Genomic DNA, 24,038 nt, shown 5'->3' on the forward strand with positions numbered 1-24,038 from the left:
TTTGCATCGTCTAAACTTAGGCAAAGTATAGACTATTATATATTGCTGGAAAGCCCTGGATGTCTAATTTCCAACTCAATTGGAAGCGCGCCATTTTGAGTTCTGTAGCTCCAGAAAATCCACTTTGAGTGCAGAGAGGTCAGAATCCAACAGCATCAGCAGTCCTTCTTCAACCTCTGAATCTGATTTTTGCTCAAGTCCCTCAATTTCAGCCAGAAAATACCTGAAATCACAGAAAAACACACAAACTCGTAGTAAAGTCCAGAAATGTGAATTTAACATAAAAACTAATGAAAACATCCCTAAAAGTAACCAGATTCTACTAAAAACATACTAAAAACAATGCCAAAAAGCGTATAAATTATCCGCTCATCACAACACCAAACTTAAATTGTTGCTTGTCCCCAAGCAACTGAAAATCAAATAGGATAAAAAGAAGAGAATATACTATAAATTCCAAACTATCAATGAAACATAGCTCCAATCAGATGAGCGGGACTTATAGCTTTTTGCCTCTTGAATAGTTTTGGCATCTCACTTTATCCATTGAAGTTCAGAATGATTGGCATCTATAGGAACTCAGAGTTCAGATAGTGTTATTAATTCTCCTAGTTCAGTATCATGATTCTTGAACACAGCTATTTTATGAGTCTTGGCCGTGGCCCTAAGCACTTTGTTTTCCAGTATTACCACCGGAAACATAAATGCCACAGACACATAATTGGGTGAACCCTTTCAGATTGTGACTCAGCTTTGCTAAAGTCCCCAATTAGAGGTGTCCAGGGTTCTTAAGCACACTCTTCTTTTGCTTTGGACCTTGACTTTAACCGCTCAGTCTCAAGTTTTCACTTGACACCTTCACGCCACAAGCACATGGTTAGGGACAGCTTGGTTTAGCCGCTTAGGCCAGGATTTTATTCCTTTAGGCCCTCCTATCCACTGATGCTTAAAGCCTTGGGATCCTTTTTATTTGCCCTTGCCTTTTGGTTTTAAGGGTTATTGGCTTTTTTCTCTTGCCTCTTGGTTTTAAGAGCTTTTGGCTTTTTCTGCTTGCTTTTTCTTTTTTCTTTCTAATTTTTTTCGCCTATTTTTTTTTTCTGCAAGCTTTGTTCTTTGCTGCTTTTTCTTGCTTCAAGAATCATTTTTATGATTTTTTAGATTATCAAATAACATGTCTCCTTGTCATCATTCTCTCAAGAGCCAACATATTTAACATTCTTAAACAACAATTTCAAAAGACATATGCACTGTTCAAGCATTCATTCAGAAAACAAGAAACATTGTCACCACATCAATATAATTAAACTAAGTTCAAGGATATATTCGAAACTCATGTACTTCTTGTTCTTTTGAATTAAAACATTTTTCATTTAAGAGAGATGATGGATTCATAGGACATTCATAACTTTAAGACAAAGTTACTAACTACTAATGATCATGTAATGAAGACACAAACATAGATAAGCACTTAACATAGAGAACGAAAAACAGAGAATATAAGAACAAGGAATGAGTCCACCTTAGTGATGGTGGCGTTTCCTTCTTGAGGAACCAATGATGTCCTTGAGCCCTTTTATGTCTCTTCCTTGTCTTTGTTGCTCCTCCCTCATTGCTTTTTGATCTTCTCTTATTTCATGAAGGATGATGGAGTGCTCTTGATGTTCCACCCTTAGTTGTCCCATGTTGGAACTTAATTCTCCTAGGGAGGTGTTGATTTTCTCCCAATAGTTTTGTGGAGGAAAATGCATTTGAGGCATCTCCGGGATCTCATGGTGATGAGCTTCCTGCGCCTCTTGAGCTCCATGAATGGGCTCTCTTGCTTGCTCCATCTTTTTCTTAGTTATGGGCTTCTCTTCCTCAATGTGAATGTCTCCTTCTATGAAAGCTCCAGCTGAGTAACATAGATGGCAGATAAGATGAGGGAAAGCTAGCCTTGCCCCAGGGGAGGGCTTTTCGGCTATTTTGTAGAGTTCAAGGGAGATGACTTCATGAACTTCTACTTCTTCTCCAATCATGATGCTATGGATCATGATGGCCCGATCCACAGTAACTTCGGATCGGTTGCTAGTGGGGATGATGGAGCGTTGTATGAACTCTAACCATCCTCTAGCTACAGGCTTGAAGTCTAGTCTTCTTAGTTGAACCGGCTTGCCTTTGGAGTCAATCTTCCATTGAGCTCCTTCCACACATATGTGCATGAGGACTTGGTCCAACCTTTGATTAAAGTTGACCCTTCTAGTGTAGGGGTGCTCATCTCCTTGTATCATAGGCAAGTTAAACGCCAACCTCACATTCTCCGGGCTAAAATCTAAGTATTTCTCCCGAACCATTGTAACATAATTTTTTGGTTTCGGGTTCTTACTTTGATCATGGTTCCTAGTGATCCATGCATTGGCATAGAACTCTTGAACCATTAGGATGCCGACTTGTTGGATGGGGTTTGTTAGAACTTCCCAACCTCTTCTTTGGATTTCATGTCGGATCTCCGGATACTCATTTCTCTTGAGTTTGAAAGGGACCTCGGGGATCACCTTCTTCTTGGCCACAACATCATAGAAGTGGTCTTGATGAGCTTTGGAGATGAACCTTTCCATCTCCCATGACTCGGAGGTGGAAGCTTTTGTCTTCCCCTTCCCTTTTCTAGAGGTTTCTCCGGTCTTAGGTGCCATCAATGGTAATAAAAAAACAAAAAGCTTATGCTTTTACCACACCAAACTTAGAATGTTGCTCGCCCTCAAGCAAAAGAAGAAAGAATAGAAGAAGAAGAAGAAGAAGATATGGAGGAGGTGGAGGGGGGTAAGTTTCGGCCATTTAGGGTGGGGTTGGGTGGGAAATTAATTTTGAATTTTGAAGGTAGGTGGAGTTTATGAGGTAGGTTTATGGGGAAGAGTGGATGGATGTGAGTGGTGAAGAGGTGATGGGGAAGAGAGATTGAGGTGATTGGTGAAGAGTTTTGGGGAAGAGTGTTTATGGGATTGTGTGAAAGAGGGGTGAGGAGAATTGAGTGGAGGTAGGTGGGGATCCTGTGGGGTCCACAGATCCTGAGGTGTTCAAGGATTTACAACCTTGCACCAAATTAGGCATGAAAAATGCCCTTGCACACAACTCTGGGCGTTCAGCGCCAGATTGGTGCTTGTTCTGGGCGTTGAACGCCCATTTGTTGCCCATTTCTGGCGTTGAACGCCAGAACCATGCTTGTTCTGGGTGTTCAGCGCCAGCTCTTCTCCAGGGTGCATTTCTGGCGTTCAGCGCCAGAACCATGCTCTGTTCTGGCATTAAACGCCCAAAACATGCTTCTTACTGGCGTTTAAACGCCAGTAAGGTCTTCCTCCAGGGTGTGATTTTTTTTCTGCTGTTTTTGATTCTGTTTTCAATTTTTTGATTTATTTTGTGACTCCACATGATCATGAACCTAATAAAACATGAAAAACAATGAAAATTAGATAAATAAACATTGGGTTGCCTCCCAACAAGCGCTTCTTTAATGTCAATAGCTTGACAGTGGGCTCTCATGGAGCCTCACAGATGTGCAGAGCTTTGTTGAGACTCCCCAACACCAAACTTAGAGTTTGGATATGGGAGTTCAACACCAAACTTAGAGTTTGGTTGTGGCCTCCCAACACCAAACTTAGAGTTTGACTGTGGGGGCTCTAGTTGACTCTGTTTTGAGAGAAGCTTTTTATGCTTCCTCTCCATGGATGCAGAGAGAGATCCTTGAGTTGTAAACACAAGGTTGTCCTCATTTATTTGAAGGATCAATTCTCCTCCGTCCACATCAATCACAGCTCTTGCTGTGGCTAGGAAAGGTCTTCCTAGGATGATGGATTCATCCTCATCCTTCCCAGTATCTAGGACTATGAAATCAGCAGGGATGTAAAGGCCTTCAACCTTTACTAACACGTCCTCTACTTATCCATAAGCCTGTTTTCTTGAATTGTCTGCCATCTCTAATGAGATTTTAGTGGCTTGCACCCCAAAGATTCCCAGTTTCTCTATTACAGAGAGGGGCATGAGGTTTATCCCTGAACCAAGGTCACACAGAGCCTTAAAGATCATGGTGCCTATGGTACAAAGTATTAAGAACTTTCCAGGATCCTGTTTCTTCTGAGGCAATGTCAGTTGATCCAGATCACTTAGTTCATTGGTGAACAAGGGAGGTTCATCTTCCCAAGTTTCAATGCCAAATAATTTGGCATTCAGCTTCATGATTGCACCAAGGAACTTGGCAGCTTGCTCTTCAGTAACATCCTCATTCTCTTCAGAAGAGGAATACTCATCAGAGCTCATGAATGGCATAAGGAGGTTTAATGGAATCTCTATGGTCTCTAGATGAGCCTCAGATTCCTTTGGTTCCTCAAAGGGAAACTCCTTATTGATCACTGGACGTCCCAGGAGGTCTTCCTCCTTGGGATTCACGTCCTCTCCTTCCATTACAGGTTCGGCCATGGTGATTAATTCAATGGCCTTGCACTCTCCTTTTGGATTTTCTTTTGTATTGCTTGGGAGAGTACTAGGAGGGATTTCAGTGATCCTTTTACTCAGCTGGCCCACTTGTGCTTCCAAATTTCTAATGGAAGACCTTGTTTCATTCATGAAACTTACAGTGGCCTTGGACAGATCAGAGACTAAGTTTGCTAAATTAGAGGTATTTTGTTCAGAGTTCTCTGTCTGTTGCTGAGTGGATGATGGAAAAGGTTTATTATTGTTAAACCTGTTTCTTCCACCATTATTAAAGCCTTGTTGAGGCTTTTGATCCTTCCATGAGAAATTTGGATGATTTCTTCATGATGGGTTATAGGTGTTTCCATAAGGTTCACCCATATAATTTACCTCTGCTATTGCAGGGTTTTCAGGATCATAAGCTTCTTCTTCAGAAGATGCCTCTTGAGTACTGTTGGATGCAGCTTGCATTCCATTCAGACTCTGAGAAATCATATTGACTTGCTGAGTCAATATTTTGTTCTGAGCCAATATGGCATTCAGAGTATCAATTTCAAGAACTCCCTTCTTCATAGGCGTCCCATTACTCACAGGATTCCTCTCAGAAGTGTACATGAACTGGTTATTAGCAACCATGTCAATGAGTTCTTGAGCTTCTGCAGGCGTTTTCTTTAGGTGAATGGATCCACCTGCAGAAATATCCAATGACATCTTAGCTAGTTCAGACAGACCATCATAGAATATATCCAGAATGGTCCATTCTGAAAGCATATCAGAAGGACACTTTTTGGTCAACTGCTTGTACCTTTCCCAAGCTTCATAGAGGGATTCACCTTCTTTCTGTCTGAAGGTTTGAACATCCACTCTAAGCTTGCTCAGCTTTTGAGGAGGAAAGAACTTGGCTAAGAAAGCCGTGACCAGCTTATCCCAAGAGTTCAAGCTATCTCTGGGTTGAGAGTCCAACCACACTCTAGCTCTGTCTCTTACAGCAAAAGGGAAAAGCATGAGCCTGTAGACTTCAGGATCTACTCCATTAGTCTTAACAGTATCACATATCTGCAAGAATTCAGTTAAGAACTGAAAAGGATCTTCAGATGGAAGTCCATGAAACTTGCAGTTCTGCTGCATCAGAGAAACTAATTGAGGTTTCAGCTCAAAGTTGTTTGCTCCAATGGCAGGAATGGAGATGCTTCTTCCATGTAAATTGGAATTTGGTGTAGTAAAGTCACCAAGCATTCTCCTTGCATTATTGTTGTTGGGTTCGGCTGCCATCTCCTTTACTTGTTCGAAATTTTCAATAAGGTTGTCTCTGGATTGTTGTAATTTAGCTTCTCTTAGTTTCCTCTTCAGAGTCCTTTCAGGTTCTGGATCAGCTTCAACAAGAATGCCTTTTTCCTTATTCCTGCTCATAAGAAAGAGAAGAGAACAAGAAAAGAAGAGGAATCCTCTATGTCACAGTAAAGAGGTTCCTTATTGTTAGTAGAAGAAGAAAAGGAATAGGGGTGAAGAAGAATGAAGAATCCAAACACAAAGGTAAGGATAGGAGTAGTGATGTAAGGAGGAGATGTTAGTGGATGAATAAATAAATAGAATAAGATGAGAGAGGAAAAATTTCGAAAATAATAATTTTTGAAAAAGAGTTAGTGATTTTCGAAAATAGTTTTTGAAAAAGGTTAGTAACTTTTCGAAAATTAAAATAAAAAATTAAAATAATTAGTTAATTAAAAAGAATTTTTGAAAAAGAGGGAAGATATTTTCGAAAATTAGAGAGAGAGAGTTAGTTATGTAGTTTTGAAAAAGATAAGAAACAAACAAAAAGTTAGTTAGTAAGTTGAAACAAATTTGAAAATCAATTTTTGAAAAGATAAGAAGATAGGAAGTTAGAAAAGATATTTTGAAATCAAATTTTTGAAAAAGATAAGATAAGAAGATATTTTTTGAAAAGATATGATTGAAATTAGTTTTTAAAAAAGATTTGATTTTTTAAAATCACAATTAATGACTTGATTCACAAGAAATCACAAGATATGATTCTAGAACTCAAAGTTTGAATCTTTCTTAACAAGCAAGTAACAAACTTGAAATTTTTGAATCAAAACATTAATTGGTGATGTTATTTTCGAAAATTAGGAGATAAAGATAAGAAAAGATTTTTGAAATATATTTTTAAAATTTTCGAAAATAAATAAGAAAAATGAAAAAGATTTTATTTTTGAAAAAGATTTTGAAAAAGATAAGATTTTTAAATTGAAAATTTGATTTGACTCATAAAAACAACTAGATTTTAAAAATTTTTAAAAAAGTCAAATCTAATTTTCGAAATTTTGAGAGAGAAAAAGGGAAAGATATTTTTTTTTATTTTTGAATTTTTTTTTTGATGAGAGAAAAAAAAACACTAAAATGATGCAATGCATGAATTTTTTAGATCAAAACAATGAATGCATGCAAGAATGCTATGAATGTCAAGATGAACACCAAGAACACTTTGAATGTCAAGATGAACATCAAGACTTATTTTAAAAATTTTTTATATGCAAAGAAAACATGCAAGACACCAAACTTTAGAAATCTTTCATGTTTAAACTCTATGGATGCAAAAATGCACATGTAAAACAAGAAAGGATGCAAAACAAGAAAACATCAAGATCAAACAAGAAGATTTATCAAGAACAACTTGAAGATCATGAAGAACACTATGAATGCATGAATTTTTCGAAAAATGCAAGATGAATATGCAATTGACACCAAACTTTCAACTTGACTCAAGACTCAAACAAGAAACATGAAATATTTTTGATTTTTATGATTTTATAATTTTTTTGTATTTTCTTTTAAATTTTTTTTCGAAAATCATTTTGAAAAAGAAAAATAAGGATTCCAAAATTTTTAATATGAATTCCAGGAATCTTACAATCTTAATCTAAAGCTCCAATCTGAGGGTTAGACATGGCTTAATAGCCAGTCAAGCTTTAGCATGAATATGGGAGTAATTCATTCAATTTTAAGCCAAAACCTCTGTCCAAAGGAATTTAGACATGGTTTTATAGCCAGTATGCTTCAACATGCTTCATGAAACTCTAGAATTCATTCTTAAAAATTCTAAAAAAAAAATATTTTTGAAAACATTTTCATTTAAAATTTTTTTTTTCGAAAACAAAGGAGAAATTTTTGAAAGGTTTTTTGAAAAATTTTTTGAAAATAAAACAAAAAGAAAATTACCTAATCTGAGCAACAAGATGAACCGTCAGTTGTCCAAACACGAACAATCCCCGACAACGGCGCCAAAAATTTGGCGCACGAAATTGTGATCTCTGGTAATGGCTCCAAAAACTTGGTGCTCTAATCTCAATTCATAATTTGTCACAACTTCGATACAACTAACTAGCAAGTGTACTGGGTCGTCCAAGTAATAAACCTTATGTGAGTAAGGGTCGATCCCACGGAGATTGTTGGTATGAAGCAAGCTATGGTCACCTTGTAAATCTCAGTCAGGCAGATATAAAATAATTATGGAGTTTTCGAAATTAAATAATAAAAGAAGGTTAGAAATACTTATGTAAATCATTGGTGAGAATTTCAGATAAGCGCATAGAGATGCTTTCGTTCCTCTGAACCTCTGCTTTCCTGCTGTCTTCATCCAATCAGTCTTACTCCTTTCTATGGCTGGCTTTATGTAAGGGCATCACCGTTGTCAATGGCTACATCCCATCCTCTTGTGAAAATGGTCCAAATGCTCTGTCACAGCACGGCTAATCATCTGAGGTTCTCGATCATACTGGAATAGGATTCACCCTCCTTTTGCGTCTGTCACTACGCCCAGCAATCGCGAGTTTGAAGTTCGTCACAGTCATTCAATCCCAGAGTCCTACTCGGAATACCACAGACAAGGTTTAGACTTTTCGGACTCTCATGAATGCCGCCATCAATCTAGCTTATACCATGAAGATTCTGATTAAGAGATCCAAGAGATAATCATTCAATCGAAGGTAGAACGGAAGTGGTTGTCAGGCACGCGTTCATAGGGAATGATGATGATTGTCACGTTCATCACATTCAGGTTGAAGTGCGAATGAATATCTTAAAAGCGGAATAAATTAAGTTTGAATAGAAAAACAGTAGTACCTTGCATTAATCTTTGAGGAACAGCAGAGCTCCATACCTTAATCTATAGAGTGTAGAAACTCTACCGTTAAAAATACATAAGTGAAAGGTCCAGGCATGGCCGAGAGGCTAGCCCCCATGATCTAAGAACCAGGCATCCAAAGATGTTCAAAAATACAATCCCAGATTCAAAAGATGTCTAATACAGTAGTAAAAAGTCCTATTTATAATAAACTAGTTACTAGGGTTTACAAAAGTAAGTAATTGATGCATAAATCCACTTCCGGGGCCCACTTGGTGTGTGCCTGGGCTGAGCTTGAAGTCTACACGTGGAGAGGTCATTCTTGGAGTTGAACACCACCTTTTGTGCCATTTTGGGCGTTGAACTCCACTTTGCAACTTGTTTCTAGCGCTGGACGCCAGAATTGGGCAGAGAGCTAGCGTTGAACGCCAGTTTGCGTCATCTAAACTTGGGCAAAGTATAGACTATTATATATTGCTGGAAAGCCCTGGATGTCTACTTTCCAACGCAATTAGAAGCGCGCCATTTTGAGTTCTGTAGCTCCAGATAATCCACTTTGAGTGCAGGGAGATCAGAATCCAACAGCATCAGCAGTCCTTCTTCAACCTCTGAATCTGATTTTTGCTCAAGTCCCTCAATTTCAGCCAGAAAATACCTGAAATCACAGAAAAACACACAAACTCATAGTAAAGTCCAGAAATGTGAATTTAACATAAAAACTAATGAAAACATCCCTAAAAGTAACCAGATTCTACTAAAAATATACTAAAAACAATGCAAAAAAGCGTATAAATTATCCGCTCATCAGGGTTCCTCACTGGCATTAAGCGCCAGAAAACCTGGCTGGTTGGGCGTTGAACACCCAATGAGGGGTTCTTTACTGGCGTTCAGTGCCAGAAAGCCTGGGTGTTTGGGCGTTGAACGCCCAGCCAGTGCTCCCTGGCTGGCGTTCAATGCCAGCTCTGCTGCCAGGATGGGTGTTGAACGCCCAGTGAGGGCTTCCTCACTGGCGTTTAACGCCTTCCCAGTCTCTCTAGATTGGGCCTCTGCCTCAGTGGAAGGTATCAGATTTAAACTTAAGCCAAGATCATACAGGACTTTGTCAAAAATAATCTTTCCAGTAGTCCATAGGATCTGAAAGGTCCCTGGATCTGGCATTTTCCTTGGCAACTCATGGTGAATTAGGATACTGTACTTCTCAGTAAGTATCTCTATTTCATCTCTCCTTAGGTCCTTCTTTTCAAATACCTTTGTAAAAGAGAATTGACTTACAACCTTTGAAGTGCTGCTAGGAAATGAGCCAACTGCCTATCTGCCGGTCCTTTTTGCACGCCTAGGAAAGATGGCTCTTGAGGCTCTTTCACCTCTACAAAGGCGTGCTCTGTGGGAGTCATAGGCTCTTCTTGGACACCCAGAGAAGATCCAACTCGAGGTTCCTTCTCCTCTGTAGGGGCGTGCTCAATGGCATTCTCAAGATTTTTCTGGTCCGTGATTGTCTTAAGTCCCTCGGTAGCATGCTCCTGAGGTTCGGCCTCCTCAGTACTAATGAGGGCCAGACACTCTTCTCTTGAATTCACTTTTGTGGCTCTGAGAAGAATGTTAGGGTGTTTCTGCAGCTTCTGAGGAAGGTTCCTCTGAATGACTGCATTGCACTCCTTAGTAAGAGCTACTGTCTCTACTTTCCTCCAATCCTTCTTATGACTCAAAAGGTCCTTCATGAACTTAGCATAAGAAGGTATCTGTTCAAGAGCTTTTGCAAAAGGGATCTTGATCTCTAATATTCTGAGATACTCCGTAAAGCAAGAAAACTGTTTATCCCTTTTCTCTTTACAAAGTCTCTGAGGAAATAGAATCTTAGCCTTATATTCATCAATATTGGTTGATGGAGGCCAAATGCCATATGTGTTGGAAGGGGGGTTACTAGCTTGCCTAGGAGGGTTGTTATCAGTGGGTGATTGACCTCCCTTGCTTGGGCGTTCAACGCCCATGCTGCTACCTCCTTGGGCGTTTAAACGCCCAATCTCTGACCTTTCCTAGCGTTCAACGCCAAGAGGGATACCTTCCTGGGCGTTTGAACACCCAGTCTCTGCCCTTTTCTGGCGTTCAACACCAAGAGTGATACCTCTTTGGGCATTTGAACGCCCAGAATCATCTTGTGCAGAGACCTGGTTATCCTCTATGAGCTTTTCATCCTTATTGTGCTGAGGTTGGGTGCTTAAGGTTTTCCCACTCTTCAGCTAAATGGCTTGGCATTCCTCTGTTATCTGCTTAGATAACTGCTGTCTTGTTTAACTCAATTGGGCTTTTACATTCCTGTTAGAAGCCTGAGTTTTTTGCAGAGCCTCTTGCAGTTCCAACAGTTGCTGGGCAAGGGCTTGTAGTTGCTGAGTCAATGGGCCATCCTGCTCTGGAGGGTTAGGTTCAACAGCTACTGCCTTAACCTCTCCTTTTGTAGAGGCCTCAGGAGATAAGTACAGATGCTGATTAGTGACAACTGTCTCAATAAGCTCTTGAGCCTCTCCAATGGTCTTTCTCATGTGTATGGAACCACCAACAGAGTGGTCCAAAGACATTCTAGCCATGTCAGAAAGTTCATAGTAGAAGATGTCTAACTGTATCTATTCTGAAAATATTTTAGTGGGACATTTTCTTAGCATCCTCCTATACCTCTCCCAGGCATCATAAAGGGATTCACCATCTCCTTGTTTGAAGCCTTGGATGTCCAGCCTTAGATGGGTCATCTTCCTTGGGGTGAAGTATTGGTTTAAAAACTTGTCCACTAGCTGTTTCCAAGTTTTCAAACTAGCTTTAGGCTGGTTATCCAACCACCTTTTTGCTTTGTCCTTTACAGCAAAAAGGAAAAAGCAATAATCTGTAGACATCTCGGTCTACTCCCTCACTGTGTACTATGTCAGCAATTTTTAAAAAAATTGCAAAGAATTCTGTAGGCTCTTCCTGTGAATGTCCAGAATACTGCCAGTTCTGCTGCACTAGAGTAATGAGTTGATGGCTCACTTCAAAGCTACTAGCTCTGATGTGAGGTATGGTGAGACTTCTTCCATAGAAGTTAGCAGTGGGACTTGTATAAGATCCCAGAGTTCTTTTAAACTCTTCATTCCCACTTGGGTTCATGATGAAGAAAGGTAGAAGTTGTAGAAGGAAGAAGATAGAAGGAGTAGAAGAAGAGACAGAAGTAGAGAAGATAAATAATAATTAAAATATTTTATTTTATTTTATTTATTTATTTAAACCAAAATTAAAATTAATTAATTAAAAGTAATTTAAATTTTAATTATTAAATTTCAAAAATAGAAAAGAGAGAATAAGAAGAGAATTCGAAAATTAGAGAGAAGAAGTTAGTTAGGAAGTTTTGAAAAAGAAAAAAGAGAAGATAAGTAATTAATTAAGAAAAGATTTGATTTTAAAATAAAAAAATTTAAAATTTAAAATTTTGAAGGTTAAAATTTGAATTTTGAATTTTTTGAAAAAGTCAACAAGATAAGATAAAGATTTTAAAAATATAAGATTTGAAATTTGATTTTTGAAAAAGATTTGATTTTGAAATTTGAAATTTTAAAATTTTAAATTTGAAATAAGATATGATAAGATTTTGAAAAAGATATGATTTTTGAAAAGATTTAATTTTGAAATGATTTGATTTTTGAAATTTAAAGCTAAGATAAGATAAGATAAAAAATTTTTAAAATTAAAATCTAAATTTTCAAAGGAATTTATGAAAATTATAATTAAAATAAAGATAGAAAAGATATTTTTTTTTTATTTTTGAATTTAATGAGGAGAGAGAAAAATAAGTAAAAGACACCAAACTTAAAATTTTTAGATCTAGTTAATCCTAGTGTGCGAAAATTTGAGAAAAAACACCAAGGAATACCAAACTTAAAAATTTTAAGATCAAAACACAAAAAAGACCCAAGAACACCATGAAGACTAACTTGAACACGAAGAACAAAATTCAAAGAAACTCAGAAAACACAAGAACATAAAAAGGATACCAAACTTAAAATTTTTAGAAAACCAAACATAAATTTTCGAAAATTAAAAGAAAATAAACAAGAAAACACCAAACTTAAAGAATTGACACAAGAATTAAACAAAGAAACTATTTTTAAAAATTTTTTTGAAAGAAAGAATAAAAGAAATCGAAAATTGCAATAGGACCAACAACAAAAACTCAAACACCAAACAAAGAATTGAAACAAGACTCAAACCAAGAACAAAAATTGAATAAAGAAAAGAAAAATATTTTTGAAAATTTTTTTAATAATTTTTGAAAAAATAGAAGAAGTAGAAAATAAAATTAAATACTCAATTAAAATAAAAATGATAATCTTAAAACCTAGATGAATATTTGTGATGGATGAGGCTTGGAGTTGCTTTGTCTTTCTGAATTAACTCCGGTATTACTGCTCTCTTTGCTTGTGAGTGATTTCTTCAATGGCAGGCTGTATGTGATTGATACTGGTTTGAGCAGCTGCCAATACTCCTCCAGATCTGAACCCCAGGTTTAGTACGAATCCATTCTGATTGAGGGTGAAGCTCGTATAGTTCATTCTCCTTAATGATCCTACTCAAAATGCCACAAACAAGGTCAGATCTTCGGAATCAGAGAATGCTGCACCTTGGATTCTAGCCTCTACCACAGAGACCCTAATCTCCCCAAAAATCGGCTGAACTGATATCTCGAGAAGTTCCCAACAAAGTCGTGGATTAGCCATCTAAGAGACGTATATTCAAGCTGGTGGTTCATCATTGTCCGATGAAAGACGCACTCTGAACCCATGTAGAATGTGATAACCTTATGCCAGTTCAACGCATTTATATTGATCAAGAACGAATATACATCTTAGAATTAATCAAACACGGATCGAAGAGAAATAATAATACTTTTATTAATTCATAGGACTCAGCAGGGCTCCTCCCCTCAACCTAGGAGGTTTAGAAACTCATACTGATAAGAAAATACAAAGTAAAAATGTGTATGCTGAATGAGATGTGCAAAGTGTACGAATTACATGAATAAAATCCCTTAAACACTAAACAAATGACTAGTAAGGGTAAAACAGTCTATTTAGTGCTAAATCCACTTCTGGGGCCCACTTGGTGAGTGTTTGGGCTGAGCTTTGATGAGATCCACGTACTATGAGGTCTCTTGGGAATGGAACACCAGCTAGGCGGTCCTCTTTGGGCGTTTGTACATTGGTCTCTGCTCTTTCGGTGCTGGACGCCTAGAAGGGGGCAGGAAGCTGGCGTTGGACGCCAGTTTTGGGCCTTCTAATCCGAAGCAAAGTATGTACTATTATATATTTCTGGAAAGCTCTGGAAGTCATATTTTCTTTAGCCATTGAGAGCGTTCCATTTGGACTTCTGTAGCTCTAGAAAGGCTCTTCTGAATGCAGGCAAGTCAGATCTGGACAGCATCTGCAGTGCTTTCTCTGTCTCTAAATCAGACTTCTGCTCTAGCTCCTCAATTTCAGCCAAAAATTATCTGAAATTGTCCAAAAATACAAAAGCTCATAGTAGAATCCAAAAATGTAAAATTAACACTAAAACCTATAAAAACTTAATAAAAACTAAATAAAAACTACTAAAAAAATATGAAAGTGATGCCAGAAAGCGTATAAAATATCTGCTCATCAAACCTGCTGCCCAAAAATAATCCCTAACTTCTCCAGCTTTATCTTTTGTTTGGATACTTCTGTGTATTCATTTAGAATTAGGACGATCTAATAAATATCTTCCTTTTTCGCCACTAAAAAAATGATACAATCGTTCGCAAACAAAAGGTGAGTAATGGTAGGGGCCATATTCCCTAGTTCGATCCCAGTTATCCTTTTTTTCCTCAAAGAATCCTCCATCAAAATAGTAAGAACTTTTGACGCTAAAATGAAAAGATAAGAGAATAATAGATCTCCTTGCCTCAATCCCTTTGAGGTTTTATTTCATTTGACATGTTTCCATTTACTTTAAACTTTTAAGCAGCACTCCTGACACATTCCATACACATGTTCCCCCACTTTTTATGAAATCCAAAAGCTAACATTTCTTTTTCCAAAAAATCCTACTCTAGTCAGTCACAGGGTTTATTCATAACCAATTTTATAGTCAGACTATCAGAGCATCTATTTCTTTTTTTGTGACAGACTATGTAAAGCCTCTCGTACAATAACAATGGTATCTTGTATATATCTTACACTAACAAAAGCACTTTGTATAGGCAAGATGATCTTGTCCAAGAACTTTTTCAGCCTATTCATCAAAATTTTTGAAATGATTTTATACACAAAATTACAGCATCTTATAGGTCTAAGTTGACGAAGGTTCTCTAGATACCTCACTTTTGGGACGAGAACCACAGCGGTCTCTCCAATACCCTCTGACAGTTTCTGTTTCATGAAAAAGTCTTCGACCACCTCACTAACCTCATTGTAAATTACATTCCAGTGTTTTTAATAAAACAATCCGTTTAAACCATCTTGCACAGGAACTTTCATGCTGCCCATCTTGAATATTGCTTCATGAATCTCCTTGTCCGTGACTTCTCTAATAAGATCTTCATTAATATCCTAAGAAATCTGGTTAGGGATTTTATTTATGCAATTCTCCATCCTCTATCTCATAGTTATAGTGAACAAGCTTGAAAAATGATTCTCAATAAGCTCCATGATCTCTTTATCCTCGTTAATCCACTGCCCATTTGAATTCTTCAACCTATCAGATATGTTTTTTTCCTGCCTTTGAATAGTTGTCGCATGAAAGAAAGCGGTATTTTTGTTCCCCGCCCACTTTTACCATTTCACTCTTTCTCTTTGCCCCCAATACTTCTCTTATCACCTCCATAATTGTGTTAATTCATTCTTAATTTCTTGTATATTTTTAAACTTGGGGTCTCCATAAACAAAAACACAGTTCCATTCAATCCTATTATTGTCCTTAATCCTAGCTTTGATATATCTATCATACCAAGAATAAACATTCAAATCCAAAGTTTTATTCCATAACAGGCAAAGACCGCCGGACAAGCCCCGGGGTTCAACACAAAAGTGGAAATCAAAATGTAACTTTCTTCTAAGATACTTGATCTTACTCTCTTTTGCTCTAGTTTTTATGAGAAATAAGATAGTAGGTTTAAATTTCTTAGATAGATCTTTAAGCTCTAATATTGTCGTAGGCGCTGCCACCTTGCGATAGTTCCAACTGAGGAGACTCATGGCTGCTGGTGGGGCTTGATAAGGCCCGCCTCTTCAGCCATCCTGATGTCCTTCTGATCCTCTTCTATGTCTACTGCTATTTTCTGAGCTTCCTTTTTTCTTTCTTTCTTTTTCCCCTATTTCTATTACTTCCATATAAGGTATCCTCTTGATGCACAACTTATTGTTGATTCCCTGAGTTAGCTCTATCTCCCATCATTTTTCCATTCCCCCATTCGACTTTCCCTTGTCATCATCGCTGCTCTCTCCATCTCTGCTAACTCCACTATGTATAGCTTACCATTTCCTGTCTTGTGTATATCAATTTTCTTGCTTTTACTCTTTGTTGAAATTTTCTTCCCTTTTCTTATGTTAGCTTATCTGTCTTTGTTATTCTATTATAAAAATCCAAAAGCCAATTGATAATTCTCATTTTTGGCAGCATTTTCCACTTCTTGTTCTGAGCCTTTTCCAAACTTCTCTATGAGATATTCTCCTATACTTTGCTGGCCTCTATTAAATTTTTCCTTTTCTTATTCTAGATTTATCTCTTGGAGCCCATCCTTGTCTTCATAGATGTCAACTATTTTTGTTGTGTTAAGTTTAGGAAATAATAAAATTAATGATGATGACAAGCATTGCTTTTAGTTGAGTTAAAAGCCCAATTGGCCCATGTTTCATTGTGAAGTTCAAACAAAGAAGACAAACAGCACAACTAAAAGAATCAAATGCAACCAAGGCTGCTAAATGGAAATGAGTCCATAATCCAGCACATTGCCATTCAGAAAAAAGAAAAGCAACATCCAGCTGGTGGTGTTATGGTGTTTCGGGTAAAGCACAAGAAGAAAGAGAAGTTCACTTTTTCACTAAGCACAAAAGGGAAAGGAAGGAAAAGTAAATCTTGGAAGTTATGTCAAATCAAATGGAACCAAAAGCAATATGTTCATGTCAAGCTAAATCAGAAGAAAAAGGTAAAATATTTCCATAAATATGCAAGTTAATTACTTGTTGATTTCACCTTCCCCTCTACACAATCATTTCGGCAACATGAAGAAAGTGAATGTTACTCTGTTTTGCTATGAATAAATGGCCAATATTGAAATTTGGGGCCAAAGCATAAGATTAAAAGTTTGGATTTGGCACACTCATTAAGAAAGTAAGTTGCTGCTGCTCATCTCTCCTCTGTTGTACTTAACTTTGATATCTAATCCCTAATTTTTGGGTTTGATTGAAGAAAAAGGAAATAAGACTTCAGCTGGTTCAATATTCAAGGAGATGACTTTGGAAGTAAGCCCTAGCTATGGAAATAGAACTCAATACAAAAAAGGAAAAATCAACTTTAGTGTGGCAAGGAGAGTGAACCAGAGTTTGAGTTTCATTAAGAGCTTCTCTATTGCTCTTGTTTAACATTTTAGACAGTGTTTCTACATCAAAAAATATTTCGCCAAGATGGAGAGCTACATATGATAGTGCTGAATCTAGTTCATCTTATAGCTACTAAGCTATTAACTATCATCCCCTTCATGGTCTATTATTAAATATTTAATTTGTATGTTTATCTTTCTTTGTTTCTATTGAGTGAAAAAGGTATATATGTGAGGTATTGTGAAAAAGCCATAGAGAGAAAAGGCAAAGAGAGGTACTTGGAGAGAAAAGCCAATCATTCCTCTTTTGATCATAATTCTATTTTGTATCATGTATCTGAGATGTATTCCTTGCTAAGATGGATGAGCACTTAGTGTGTTGTGAGTCTAGGGTGTAAACCTAGCCAAATCAAGCTTAGTTAGAAGTTTGGTTTGTCCTTGATAGAATTAGGTTGAATCATTGGGAATTGGTGTTTGTAATATTTAAAAAGATAGTAAAATTTCTACTACTTTTGTGCTAGAGTTTGATTGTAGGCTACATGGCACAAGGTAGCTGAACCAGGATATATGGTTGTGTCATCTTCTTCTTTCCTGCTCTATTTTTGTTATCAAAATTTATGATATAAAATAAAATTATCTCCTACATAAACAATCTCATAGACTAAACAGAGGCAATATTTACATTTTTGGTTTGAAAATTATTTAATCAAGATTAAAAGAAGGCCATAGATTCAACTCCCTTTCTCTAGGCTATCAAGAACCTTCAATTGGTATCAGAGCTTGGTCTCAAGGATTAAGCTTCATAGCTTGGAAAAAAGGTCCAATGGCAAACAATAAGGGTGCAAACACTGTGGCCTACACACTTACTGAAGGTTAGTCTAACAACATGCCTCCTTTCTTTAATGGGAAGAACTACATCTACCAGAAAGAAAGGATGCTGGTCTTTGTGCAATCCATGGACTTCAATATATAGAAGATCATTGTAAATGATCCTCAAGTTTTGACTAAGACAAGTGCTAAAGAAGTGGTGATTCCAAAAGAGGAATCCGAATGGAACGAAGAAGACAAGAAGAAGGTGGAGTTAAATGCCAAAGCCATCAACATGATGCCGTAAGAGCTGAAATTAAATTAATCGTTTAAAATAAAATAAAATAATAATTTAATTATCTAAAATAGGTTCAAAATTTAAAAATATTAATTATAAAATTTAAAGGTGAAATTCGGAATCAGTAAATTTTTTTGAGCAGAAAAATGTAATTTTCTGCGAAAAATGCGTAAGAACGCGTACCGGTAATTTAGCCGGCAGTACCGGCTTAAGTCTGTCTAGTATTGTGTATGAGTAAATAAAATTAGGAAATTGAATTTATTAATTTGAAAAGATAAAAAATTATAAATTGAAAATTCGTTGCTAATTTTAAAGATTTTGACCCAAAGTTGGGCCAACAGGCTAAAACGGTTGGACCGGGCCCAAGTTGAGCACAAAGCCCAACATATATAAGCCGTCTTAATGAGCATTCAGCTCATTTCATCCACCAAAAGGGGAGAGCCACGCTGAAAATTAAAAGGGAGGGGAGAAGAACATAAAACCACATCTCTTTGATCTTCATTCGATCATATCTTGTGATCCAAAGCTTCGATTTGCGTGCCGTTTATTGACATGCGAAGCTCTCACCAAGTCCGTGATTTCTATCTAAAAAAATTTTGTAAGAACTCAAAATTCATGCTCTAATTTTTTGCCCTAGCAGTTTTAAAATTTTGGACGATTATTGGATTTTGCCTAAATCACTGTTGGGTAACATAAAAAACCTCTATACCCTTGTGGTTTGTCATATGTGTGAGTCCTAGTGTTAATTTGGGTATGTTGTTTGGAGCTTGAAATTAGTGTTTTGGAGTACTTGGTGTTGAGCTAAAGTGGTGGCTGTGGTTGGGTTGCTTGTTGGAGGCTTGGAAAGCTTGTGGAAGGACCATTTTCGGTGTTTTGTGTAAAACTCGCAAAATTAGTAAATAATTAGCTAATAAATTAATTAGTATTTAAAGAACTTAGAAAATTAAATTTTATAGTTTAAAATGGAAATACAAATTTTGACACTAATTTTAAAGGTTTTGGTCCAAGATTGGACTAAACGGGCCAAACCGGTCAAATCGCACCCACTTTGGGCCCAAGGCCCAACCCAACCTCACATTAATGAATGGCTTTAGCCACTTTCTTCCCCCCACATTTTGAGTTTCACGCTGGAAAACTTTTGGGGAAGAAGGAACAAGAACAAAACCCTTGTTCTTGATTTCGTTTCATCATAATTTTCAATCTGGAGTTTCGATTACTGCACCATTTGTGGCCACGCGTCCACTGCGTTGAGCTCTACAAAGGCCGCTAACCAATTTGGTAAGAAATCCTCAGTCTCACTCCATTCTCTCCTTTCCCAAATTTAAAAAATTTGGTGAATTGAGTGTTAAAATTTTTGGTTGTCTTGATGTTTAGGATCAAATTAACTTGAGAAAATTAGTGAGTCTTGCTCAATTGATGCATGAGAAAGGTAAAAACCCTCAACCCCTTGTGGATTGTTGAATTTGCAAGTGTTGATGTTGATTATAGAACTAAATGTGAAAATAGATTGAAATATGATGAATTAAAGTACATTTGGTGATTGAACTTGTGGATTTGGGACCTTGGAAGCTGGGACTTTTTTTGGTGTGGCTGTGGTGAAGTGAAAGCTTAAGAAAACGGTGAAATTGAGGTACTTCAGCATTAGGGAGAAATCCTCCAAGATATGGTTTTGATTTCTTGTATGTAATATACAATGTCTTGTGAAAACTTAGGCTAGACGACCTAGGATAAGATGAACTATGTGTTTGATGCCTATTTAGTGATTTTAGTTAATGTAGTATGTGTTGGATTGATGTGTATATTTGGTATGTTGGTGAAAGGTATAAATGTGGTGTATGGTTGATGAGGTGATGATTTTAATGAACTATAATGATACACTGATGATTGATATCATAGTGAGATTAATGAACATGAATTATTATTGTTGGTATATTGAGGAATAATGCTGTATTGAATGAAATTGTTGGAGTCGGACTTGATGATTTGTGGAATGGGATATCATGATATAAAAATGAAGTATTGAGGTGTGGTTGATATATTTTGGTGCTGTGTATAATTGTGGTAGCTTGGTAGAAAATTATGAAAATTGTAAAAGTAGAGGTTTGATAATTTTTGATAAAAAACTTATTCTTGATTAAATTTCGGCAGGCCATAACTCGGCTTCCAGACCCCCAAACCTTCTCAAACTTATTTTGTATGAAAATTAGGTCCGCGAAATTTACACCATTTGAAGAACGGATGAAAAATAATATTTTAACAAAAAAGTTATGTGTGTCAGAAGTTTGGTGTGCAAAAGATAATTCTGCAACACTTAACAGCTTTTTGGCATTTCGGGAGGCTCGCGTATGCGAGCGCACACGTGACACTGCCGTTTGGTTTGGCCAGACGAGCTCACGTATGCGAGAGTAAGCCGCATATAGGAGATGGTGAAAATTTATATGCCCGCGAACGTGGGCACATGCACGTAATGCGAGCAAACCATTTGGCCAAGGAGACTCGCGTACACGAGCAAAGGTCGCGTACGCGCGATGGAAAAATAACACTTCCATGTATACGGAACATGATTCGTATACACAGGGCCCTGTTTTTCAGCAACTCAAGTTTTGTGATTTTAATAATGATTTTGAACTTCTAAACCTCTATTTTTACTCTCTAAGACCCTAAAACTTAGTTGTAATGATAGTAAAGGGGGTTGAACTACGAAGGGGTGGTAATTTAGAGGCGAAGAAAGGTTGTGAAGTGGTGAGTATGAGCTTGAGAAGTGCTAAAACACTGAATACATGATGAACTGAATGAGCTATTGAGTAATGGCTTTAGGGATAGACGAGTAATTCCTATCCGAGATGCAATTTTGGAGGATAGATGAGTAGATCCCCATCCAAGTTATAGTTTTGAGGATAGACGAGTAATTCCTATCCGAGATACAATTTTGAGGGTAGACGAGTAATTTCTATCAGAGTCATAGCTTGGGAATAGATGAGTAATCTCTACCCGGGTTATGGTTTGAGGCACCTACCTGAGTAGACGAGTAATACCTATTCTGAGTTGGGTAAAACACTGCCATGGGGAGACGAGTAATACATATTCCATGTTATGGTGTTCTGTCCAGGGTTAGCTACGGGACATGTTGGGTTTGACTTTATAATCGACAGATGAGACTCATCAGTCATAGGCCAGGCATACATCATATGCATATGTTTGTTTTGTTTGATTGTGCATTAATTGGACTTACCTATGTGATTATTATGCTTACTTGCTAAATTTGCTGCCTGTTGTAATTTTATTCTACTTGTGTTTGCTTGTTGATGAGCGGATATTTTATACGCTTTTTGCCATCATTTTCATATATTTTTTAGTATGTTTGTTTAAGTTTTATCAAGTTTTCATAGTTTTTAGAGCAAAATTCACATTTCTGGATTCTACTTTGAGTTTGTGTGTTTTTATGCAATTTCAAGTATTTTCTGGCTGAAATTGAGGAGTTGGAGCAAAAGTTTGATTTAGAGACAGAGAAAGTGCTGCAGATGCTATCTAGATCTGACCTTCTTGCACTCAAAAGAGATTTTCTAGAGCTACAGAAATCCAAATGGAGCTTTCTCAATGGCTATGAAAAGCTAACATCCAGAGCTTTCCAGCAATGTATAATAGTCCATACTTTGCTTCAGAATTGAAGGTCCAAAACTGGCGTTCAACGCCAGCCTCCTGTCATATTCTGGCGTCCAACGCCCAAGGGAGAAGAGACCAGCGTCTAATGCCCAAAAAGGACCCCTTAGCCAGCATTCAATGCCCTAGAGGCCTCCTAGCACGTGGATCTGAATGAAGCTCAGCCCAAACACTCACAAAGTGGGCCCCAGAAATGGATTTTAGCACTAAAAGACTGTTTTATCCTTCTTATGTAATCTTTAGTCATTAGTCTAGTATTTATTTGAGGACTTTTATTCTTTAGAAAAAGGGAACAAGGAGCGAGGACCACTTTACATGTTTATCATTGTATTTTCTATCAGTATGAGTTTCTAAACCTCCTAGGTTGAGGGGAGGAGTTCGGTTGAGTTTTATGGATTAATAAAGTACTCCTGTTCTATCTCAATTCATGTTTGATTCTTTATTCTAAGATGTATCTTTGTTCTTCATCCTTATGAATGCGTTGAACTGGCATAAGGTTATCTCATTCTACATGGGTTCAGAGTGAGTCTTTCATCAGACAATGATGAACTACTAGCTTGATTATACATCTCTTAGACAGCTAATCCACGACTTCGCTGGGGACTTCTCAAGACAACAATTTAGCTAAGGTATGGGGAGATTAGGGTCTTTGTGGTAAAGGCTAGAACCAAAGGCGCTTCATTCTCTTATCCAAAAGATTCGACCTTGTCTGTGGCGTTTTGAGTAGGATTACTAAGGAGAATGGACTGCAGGAGCTTCACCCTCAATCAAACTGGATCCGCACTAACCCTGGGGTTCAGATCTGGAGGAGCATTGGCGACCTCTCAAGAAAGGCGTTGATCACATACAGCCTGCCATAGAAGAAATCATTCACAGTTAGAGGAGATAGTAAAACTGAATTGATCCAGAAGAACAAAGCATCTACAAGCCTTAACCATCTTATTATCATTGCTTTCTCCATCAATTGAGTAATGTTTTCTTTATTTTACTTTTATGCGCTTTAAACAACCAACCAACTTTTCTATCCGCCTGACTAAGATCTACAAGATAACCATAGCTTGTTTCAAATCACAATTCTCGTAGGATCGACCCTGACTCACTCAGGTATTACTTAGACGACCCAGTGCACTTGGTGGTTCAGTTGTGTGAAGTGTGATTCCGCACACCAAGTTTTTGGTGCCGTTGCCGTGGATTGTTCGAGTTTGGACAACTAATGGATTATCTTGTTGCTTAGATTACGTATTGTTTTTAATTTTATTTGAGTCTTTTAATTTCTTTTTTTTTCGAAAAAAATCAAAACCTTTTCAAAAACCTTTTCTTTATTAATCTTGATCTTTTGTTTGAGTCTTTGTTCTTGTTATTGTTTGAGTCTTTTTCAAAAAAATCTTCAAAAATAGTGTCTTTTGTTTGAGTCTTTGTGTCAATCTTTAAGTTTGGTGTCTTCTTGTGTCTTTTCTTTTAAAATTTTTGAAATTGGTGTCTTTGGTTTTCAAAATTTTAAAGTTTGGTGTCCTTTGCATATTCTTATTTTCTTTGAATTCTTTAAATTTTGTTCTTGGTGTTCTTCTTGATCTTCAAAGTGTTCAAGTTTTTCTTCCTGTTTTAATCTTAAAATTTTTAAGTTTGGTGTCTCTTTGTGTTTTTCTTTCTAATTTTCGAATTCTAGGTGTCTTAGATCTAAAAATTTTAAGTTTGATGTCATTTAGTTGTTTTAAGAAGGTCTACGTTAGTAGCCACATTAGTTACACTAACGTGGGCAAAAATCTCACCTGGCAGCCTGACCATGCCTTCTTCAAACAAGAATAACTTGAGCCACAAAGCTCCAAATGAAGTGATTTCAGTGGCATTGGAAAGTAGGAATTCAGAGCTTTCCAAGAATATATGGCACTACATGGTGGACACTAAATTTGAGGGATAAAACCTGCCCCGAAAGTGCAAAGATGAATATGATATCAACCTGTAGTAAGGCCAGCTGACCTCTTCATCTTCCAAGAAGTGTAACTCGAGCTGTAGGGCTCCAAATGATGCGCTTCCAAAGGCGTTGGAAAGTAGACATTCAGGACTTTCCAACAATATATAATAGTATGGGGGTGCACATTAAGTTTGAGCTCCAGAACTTGGCAATATTAATCCACTGA

At 37.2% G+C, this 24,038-nt stretch overlaps 1 non-coding gene across 1 annotated transcript; it reads left to right on the forward strand.

Moving 5' to 3' along the window:
• The first annotated feature begins 5,205 nt into the window (after positions 1-5,205).
• LOC112739967 (small nucleolar RNA R71) lies at positions 5,206-5,313 on the forward strand. Its single transcript, XR_003170900.1, has one exon. It is a non-coding gene; the product is annotated as a small nucleolar RNA R71 (small nucleolar RNA).
• Positions 5,314-24,038: the final 18,725 nt, after the last annotated feature.

The sequence above is a fragment of the Arachis hypogaea genome, chromosome 13, assembly GCF_003086295.3.
Source record: "Arachis hypogaea cultivar Tifrunner chromosome 13, arahy.Tifrunner.gnm2.J5K5, whole genome shotgun sequence".
Classification (NCBI taxonomy): domain Eukaryota; kingdom Viridiplantae; phylum Streptophyta; class Magnoliopsida; order Fabales; family Fabaceae; genus Arachis; species Arachis hypogaea.